Raw genomic sequence first — 8853 nt, forward strand, 5'->3', positions numbered from 1 at the left:
GTTTCCTAACTCAGTCCTCAGTCCCTCTGTTTGAAGTTAAGAGCCGAATTTCAATTTGGTGTCCCCTGAAAGATGTGACCGGGGGAGAGGGAGTGGAGGAGCTGAAGTGAAATGGCCCCTTTGTCGGCTGTTGAGCAAGTTCCCAACAGATCCTGTGTTTCCAGAAGGCCTTTGACAAGAGCAGAACAATGCAGGTGGGAGACACAGAACTGGAGGCCCAGGCTAGCCTTGGGGTGGGGGAGGCCCAGCTGTGCCTTTTTCCTTCGGGGCATTGTATTGGGGTGGAGAGAAATCACAGGTGTGTGGTTTCTTCGCTTGAATACCACCGCATCACAGCAAGATGCCTCTGAAGGGGAGAACCTAGTTGGCTGTAGCCTGGACTGGGCACATGGGTCACTGGGACCCAGTGCTGGCCCTGTCACCAACCAGGTGTGATGGGAAGCAAGTCCCTTCCCTACCGGCGCTTCTGTAAGCAGTTGGCCAGAACATCTCTACGGGCACGGGCATGGAAGCTGGGAGGCCAAGAAAAGTGGGAAGTACAGGAGGGGGCCAGGCGCAATGGAGAGCAGAGCGAAGTTGAGAACATTCAAAGTCACTAGACACTTGGAAACTGTCTCAGCACTCATTCCTCCCAACAGGTGACCCTCTGGTGCCCCAGTGACTTTCCCAAGCCTTTGGCATACCCACGTTGCAGAGAGACTAGGGTAGAGTTCTGGGTCCCTGAGCTGGTGTCCCCTCTGCCCCAGAAAAGATGGCTGGAGTCAGAGGGAATCCCAGGTCAGCTGGAAAATTACAGAGCAGGAGAGAGTGGACGATGGTATTTTCCAGGCTTGGGGAAACAGTTCTGGGAGCAGGACAGACAAGTCTGTCCTGCCTCAGAGGAGAAGCAGCCCCTCTCTGCCCCCTTGACTTTTGGCCAGGAGCTGACCTGCTTCATGCCTTGTGCTTTGGGCGGTGAGCAGACAGCGTGGTCTGGGATCCTGGGCCCTATTCAGCAGTGATCACCTTGAGTGAGTAAGTACAGGTGAACTTCTTTACCAAGCCAGGTAGAAGCCCTCGCCAGGGCCTGCCCACTGGGCACAGGGGCCTGCTGGGCCATCTGCTATGAAGATTCTCCCTCCTTCTCTTTCTGTTGGTACAGCCTCATTGTCATGATAATAATAACTGACTCTTAACTGATGCTATCAGGTACTTTTCTACATGCTGCCCATATCTTAGCTCACTCCTTCCTTATTCGAGACACCAGTACCATTTTTGGATAAAGAAGCTGAGGCAATCCTTTGGTCCAATGACGGCTCCCCAGCCACACATCCCCATCATCTCTGGGCTCCAGAAACAAGGCAGAGGCTCACCAGCGACTTCTGAGTCTTAGAGAACATCCTGACACCCATAGTGCTTCTCAGACTGCTGGGTCCTTCTGCATAAATGGAAGCTTCCCTGGGCCTCAGTTCCCCTGGAAGTCTACTGTAGGAAAACCGCCATGTCTCTTTCATTCCTCCCTGCCCCCCACCACACACACACACACACACACACACACACACACACACACAGCCTACTCCCTAGCCACTTCCCATTTATAGGAAATGGGGGATGACGTGAGGAGCAAGGCCATCCTTGGGGAATGGCTAATAGTCTGACTGGATATTGGAGAAACCAAAGATGCTGGCAAAAACGCATTAGCAGCTTGGGCTCCACCCCCACCACAGTCCCTTCCCATTATCCCTGGACTCAGAAGAAGCATCATCCTCTTTCTACAGAGATCAGATACCCAACTGGGGCTGGTTAGCCTGGAAGAAGGCTGAGAAGGTCTGAAGGCTCCGGCTCCCCTTGCTGTCCAGCCATCTCCACCATCAAGGGCCTCTTCGCTTTTTCCCCTGCCTGCCTCAGGATGAGGTGTGAGCGTCCGTTGAAGCACAAAGGCCACCAGCAGAGCCAGATCTTGGCTGTGGACTGGGAAGGGAGAGGAGGGTTGGGTCTCCTGGACACAGTAATTCCATTTACGGGATTTCTCTCGTGGCAAAATAATCAGAGATTATTTTGTATCACATAATGTATCAGAAATATGCACAAGGTGTTCATCTCATCATTCTTCATAATGTGAAAAACTAGAAACCATTTTTTAAAAGATTTTATTTATTTATTTGACACAGAGAGAGAGAGATCACAAGCAGGCAGAGAGAAAGGGGGAAGCAGGCTCCCAAGAGAGAGAGCCCAATGCGGGGCTTGATCCCAGGACCCTGAGATGATGACCCTAGCCCAAGGCAGAGGCTTAACCCACTGAGCCACCCTGGTGCCCCTAGAAATAATTTAAACAACGGCAGAATAATAAGCCACTGGTAAGCAATTTAAGGCAAATCTCTATAGTGGAACATGATGCCACCTTTACAGGGGCGCCTGGGTGGCTTAGCGGGTTAAAGCCTCTGCCTTGGGCTCAGGTCATGATCCCAGAGTCCTGGGATTGAGCCCCACATCAGGTTTTCTGCTCGGTGGGGAGCCTGCTTCCGTCTCTCTGTCTCTCTGCCTACTTGTGATCTCTGTCTGTCAAATAAATAAATAAAATCTTTTTTTAAAAATGGGGATAACATAGAAAAATTTTATTTTATTTTATCTTATTAAGATTTTATTTATTTGACAGAGAGAGAGAGTGCACGCACACATGAGCACACAAACAGGGGGAGCAACAGGCAGAGGGAGGGGGAGAAGCAGGCTCCCCAGTGAGTAGGAAGCCTGATGCAGGGCTCAATCATGGGATCATGACCTGAGCTGAATGTAAAGGCTTAACCAGCTGAGCCATCCATGAGCCCTTATTTTTTTAAGATTTTATTTATTTATTTGAGAAAGAAAGCATGGATGGGGTGAAGGGCAGAGGGAGAAGCAGGCTCCCCGCTGAGCAGGGAGTCCACTGCGGTGGGGGTGAAGGGGTGCTGGATCCCAGAACCCTAATACCATGACCTGAGCCAAAGGCAGATGCTTAACCAACTGAGTCACCCAGGAACCCCTGAAGATTTTATTTTTAGGGAATCTCCACACCCAGTGTGGGACTCTAACTCATAATCCTGAGACCAAGAGTCGCATAGTCTATGGACGGAGCCAGCCAGTTGTCCCCACGTTGGGGAATTTTAATTGACAGGGAAGCACTGATGATATATACCAATGGAAATAGCTGACTACAAACTAGCATGCACAGGGGGATATACATTTTTTTTTAATTAGGTATATACTAATACAATGTGGCATCTTGGATTGGATTATGGGATAGAAAAGGGAACTTAGTGGGACAAACTGAATAAAATCTGCAGTTTAGTAAATTGTACTCCACCCATATTAGTGCCTAAGGTTTGGTAATTGTACTGTGGTTACATTAACGTTCAAGGAAACTGGTGGAAGGCTATATGGGAACGCTGTATTATCTTCGCAACCTTTTTGTAAATATAAAATTATTTCAAAGTAAAAAGTTTTAAAAATTAAGTATATATTGGGGCAGTAGAGCATGCAGACTCTCGATCTCAGGGTCATGAGTTCAAGCCCCATGTTGGGCTGGAGCCTACTTAAAAAACTAACAAAACAAAAACCTTAAGTATTTATCTAGACAGAGAAACGATTTTAAAAAATAGGGCACCAGGGTGGCTCAGTCCTTAAGCATCTGCCTTCGGCTCGGGTCATGATCCCAGGATCCTGGAATCGAGCCCTGCGTCAGGGTCCCTGCTTGGCAGGAAGCCTGCTTCTCCCTCTCCTACTCCCCCTGCTTGTGTTCCTTGTCAAATAAATAAATAAAATCTCTAAAAATTGGGACTCCTGGGTGGCTCAGTTGGTTAAGCAGCTGCCTTCGGCTCGGGTCATGATCCCAGCGTCCTGGGATCGAGTCCCACATCGGGCTCCTTGCTCCGCAGGGAGCCTGCTTCTCCCTCTGACTCTGCCTTCCACTCTGTCTGCCTGTGCTCGCTCTCACTCTCTCTCTCTCTCTTACAAATAAATAAATAAAATCTTAAAAAAAATAAATAAAAATAAAAATAATAACAACAACAACCAGGGATGCCTGGCTGGCTCAGTAGGTGGAGCATGTGATTTGAGCTCCGAGCCATGTGTTCAAGGCCCACGATGGGCATAGAGCTTACTTAAAAGACATAAGTAAATAACCAAAGGTGAACACTGGTTTTCTGTAATTGGGAAGGGTGATTTTGATCTGAGGCTGAGGCTGCGCACCTAGGGAAATCTCCATATCTCCACATTCCCTACATGGATCTTAGATTGCTTTTGTAAATAGACTCAATAGACACCATTTTTAAAGGAAAAGAATAAAATAGGACGAAGGAAGGAGGAAGAAAGAGGGATGAGAAATCACTAAGGAGGGGCGCCTGGGTGGCTCAGTGGGTTAAAGCCTCTACCTTCGGCTCAGGTCATGATCCCAGGGTGCTGGGATCAAGCCCTGCATCAGGCTCTCTGCTCGGCAGGGAGCCTGCTTCCCACCCACCCTGCCTGCCCCTCTGCCTGCTGGTGATCTCTGTCTGTCAAATAAATAAATAAAATCTTTAAAAAAAAAAAAAGAAGAAGAAGAAGAAGAGGAAGAAGAAGAAATCACCAGGGACCTGAGCAGGAAAACCAGCCCCAGGGCCTCCTGCCCCTAGACGTTTGGGCGAAGAAATGAGATGGAGCAGAATTTGAGAAAAGTGAACTGGAGGGGTTATACCCACACACCTGGGCCACATTTCCACCCTGAACAAAAACTTCATGGGTGCAAAAGAGGAAGATATTGAGCCCAGTGAAAGGGGAACTGGGCAACCACGTCTTCCTCTCAAGCTCAAGGTTGGAAATGACAGCAGCTTCTGGTTCCTGAGGCCACTCGTGCTCCTCTTGGATTGTCATTTCTAGAAGGCAGAGCCTTGGAATCGCTGGCCAATGCAGCCCTCCATTACAACGCAGGGGACAGTCCCATTTGAGTGGTGCCCCATGCAGGGAAGGTTCTAAAACAACAACACAACACCTTCGAGGGTACTTCCTTCACGAAAATTCCCTCTGACCTTGAAAACCAGAAACCCTTTCACGAAGAGAACTTTCCTGTGGATTTAAACTTCCTTCTGATTTTTCTGCCTTTCCTCCCTCCCTCCCTCCCTCCTGACCCACCTGGGTCCCTTAGGGAACCAGGGGAGAGACCAAAACTGCCTCCAAAGCAGAGAGATCCAGCCGAGCAGAGAACAGAGGTGGGGAACCGTGGCGCCCGCCCAAGGTTCCTTGCAGAGGTGCCGGCTTTTGTAGCAAAGTCAGTGTCAAAAAGGAATGGCTTCAGAGGGCAGACCTACAGCAGAGGAGAGAGTCACAGCAGCCAGATCACAGATGAATTCACTAAGTGTGCGGTTCCCAAGCAGCTGGAAGCAGGTTAAGCCCGGTAGTAGGGACCGGGGCGTCTGAGTGGCTCGGATGATTAAGCCTCTGCCTTCAGCTCAGGTGATGATCTCCAGGTCTGGGATCAAGCCCCATGGGCTCCCAGCTCAGCAGAGAGTCTGCTTCTCCCTCTACCCCTTGCTTGTGTACTCCTGCTCTCTCTCTAATGAATAAGTAAACTTTTTTTTAAATAAATAAAATCTTAAAAAAAAAAAAAGTTGGTGGGGCCATTGCAAGGCTTTGAGGTACCAGGTAGAGGGTGAGCCTGGGTGAGCACAACGGCTCTTCCCAGCTCCGGAGCCAGCGAAACCCGCCCCATCCCACTCTCCTCTCTCAAAGGCCAGACCTGAGTCCTTTAGCATCCCCCGTATTTTAAGGACATCAGCAGAATGTTCGAGTCCAGGAGCCTTGGAACTGGAGCGGAGAGGGCTCAGTCTGAGAAACCAAACAGGCTGGTCGGGACTGGGGCTAGAGCCCGGACAGGACTCCTTCGGGGCAGTGCGGCAGAGGTGAGAAAGGTAGCAGTCTTCCCCGAACGGGTTTCAGGAGTGAACCGGGCAGCTTCCCTGTAAGGCCCTAACTGGGAAAGACACTTGTTAACTGGTCTGGGTTCTAAAATGCCTGAAGCAACGAGGTGATTAAGCCCCCGTGAATGCCAGGGATTCTGCTCCAGGAGCTCAGACCGCCGGAGGGGCCAACTAGGTGGGGGGGTGGGGGATCGGAGAATGGGGAGGGACAGCCGGAGGCAACCCGGCTCCCAGGCTCCCCGCCCCGCCCGCCCTGAGCTCTCCCACCAGCTCGTCTCTGAGAGGCTGTGTGCTCCGGTGGAAAAAGTGTGGGCTCTCCAAGGCTCCTCACCAGGCATCCAGTCATTCATTTCTCATTCAACAAACATTTATTAAATAACAATTACAAATCAGGCTCTGTGCTGGGATGTAGTAATTTGATGCCTGCAAGCAAGTCCCTTAACCTGGGATTCTCAATTTTTATGCAGAAAGTTTGTTGGTAGGAATGCAGGCTGTTGCCTAAATAAGGGAGAAGCATCCAGGCCTACCTGCGGAATTCTCCCAGCGGCGCCGTGCAGGGGTGAGAAGGAACGGAGGGGGCGTGCTCCTCGCCCTCACGCGCCATGCGGTCTTCACAGGGAAACAGAACGTGCTGCAAAACTCTGATTCAGCGGCAGAACTGCAAGTGCAGGACCCTCGGGGCTACACGGCAAGTCCAGAGGTCAGACGCAATCGCAGGGTTCAGCGCGGTAAATCCGGGGAAGCCGGGCCCGGCTGGCAAGTCCCCAGCCAGGGTTCTGAGGCCAGTGTGCTGGTGACAAGGAATGATAATTACTTGCTTCTGTGCTATACTTAACGGCTTACAAAGCCCTTTCTCGCAGACATCGGGTTTGATTCTCACAGGTCCCTCTACGGTAGGCAGGTGCCGACTTCCTTTTACAGACGAGGAAACTGAGGCCAAGAAACTCGCCCAAGGTGGCAGAGCAGAAGCCAGCAAGAGCCCGAGGCCCATCCTGTGGGTGTGCTCAGAGCCCCGAGTTCCCTGCCTGGTGGCCGGAACCGAGATCCACTCTCCCCCTCTCTGCTCTGCGCCTGGGTGCCCAGTGCAGGCCCAGACAGAGCCCAGACTGGGATGCCAACCGGCTCGAAGGGGATTTGGTTGCCGACTGTGATTCCATGGTCTTCAGAGGAAGGGAACATAGAGGGGTCAGGCAAGGGGCAGGAGGGTGCAAGGGAAGAGTCTCCAAGCAAGTTCTCCATCCATTCTCCCTGCGGGGCTGACCTGCGGGGCTGACCTGCGGGGCTGACCTGTGGGGCTGACCTGTGGCGCTGCAAGGCAGGACTGCAAGGCTCAGCCATACCCACCATTAAGTGCTGTCACGAAGGGGCAGGGAGGGGTCAGGTGAGGTGTGTGTGGGGGGGTAAATGCTAGGACTGCAGCAGGAGGGGTGGGAGTCAGACTAGAGCAGGGACTTCCCAGGCAGCCCAGGTAAGGTGTGACATAACTAACCTCCCTGCCCTAAGTGCCCCCTCAAGCTGAACCCAGAGCAGTAGATCAACGGGCTAAGGAAGGATGACCCCGCGGCAAGCCCCAACGTAGGGATCCGATAGGGGGAATCCTGTCGGCAGGGCAGCTTTTCCTCTTCTGTGAGGGATGACCTGAATGGGCCAGGAGTTGTGGGGAATAGGCTGGGTTGGAGTGACTTTTGGCAGGATTTACTACTGTCCCTGCATCTGTGTGCCTGTCTGCCGGGTGAGGGGAGCTGATACTAATTTAAGCGGCTGTAAAGCCATTCTCACGGTCCTGATGCAATGCTCAGTAAAATAAGCAAGTGAGTAATTAGTAATTAGATGGTGAACTAACCTCTTGCCTCTGGGTATGGTACTGCTTTTGCACAATCCATCCCCAAGCCTATGGGGAAGAGAGGCACAGGCCTGTAGTCTAGGTCTGGGCAGGGCCACCAGTCCCCAAACTCTGCAGTCCCAGAGAAACAGAAAGAATTGGTAGGAGGGGCCCTTCTTCTGGGCTCCAAGGCCAGGAAAGGGTGAGGGATCAAGCCACAGAATCGATATCTTAGCTTTCGTTTGTTTCTTCTTTTCCTTTTCTTTCCATTTCCTTTCCTTTCTTCCTAAGTAAGCTCCACACCCAATGTGGGGCTTGAACTCACAGCTCCGAGATCAAGAGTCACATCTCTACTGACTGAGCTAGCCAGGTGCTCCTGGTTTTTCTTTACTTTAATTAATTTCAGAGGCCCTCCCAGGGCTGCCATGTACAGTTGTACATGTTATTCACCCCCCAGGCACAAGTAAGTGAGGCTCATGGCTGCATCCCCCTTTCTCTACATTGCATAAAAGCTCTGTACGGGCTGGCCATGGCCCTGGCTTCTTCCGTGGACCAGGCTCTGTGCCCCAGTCTGAGAAATACTTCCTGACTCTCCCCTCCTCCGCTTCGGGTCATTTCTGTCCTACTACCTCTGGTTTTGTTTGTTTGTTTGTTTGTTTAAAATTTTTACTTATTTATTTGACACAGAGAGAGATTACAAGTAGACAGAGAGGCACGCAGAGAGAGAGGGGGAAGCAGAGAGTCCGATGCGGGGCTCCATCCCAGGACCCTGAGATCATGACCTGAGTCGAAGGCAGAGGCTTAACCCACAGAGCCACGCAGGCACCCCACCTACCCCAGTTTTTAATCTTACACCTACAACCAGAATAGGGTCTCCAGAGACTTGGTAGGTGCAAAGATCATGGATTCTGGAGTTAGACTTGGGCTTGCTGGCCAATTGTGCCCTTACTAGAGGTAAACTTGGGGCAAATGATTTAACTTTGCTGAGCCTAGGTTGCCTTGTGCAAAATGGGGACTGTAGTACCCATCCCATGGGGTCGTGTGAGAAGTACGGGGCACTTCGCTTAGTGTCCGATGCAGAGCAGTAAATAATCACTGTCCTGGCCCCTCTCCCCCCATCCCCTG

Source organism: Mustela putorius, unplaced genomic scaffold (genome assembly GCF_011764305.1).
Source record: "Mustela putorius furo isolate JIRA1106 unplaced genomic scaffold, ASM1176430v1.1 tig00000508_pilon_pilon_pilon, whole genome shotgun sequence".
Taxonomy (NCBI): domain Eukaryota; kingdom Metazoa; phylum Chordata; class Mammalia; order Carnivora; family Mustelidae; genus Mustela; species Mustela putorius.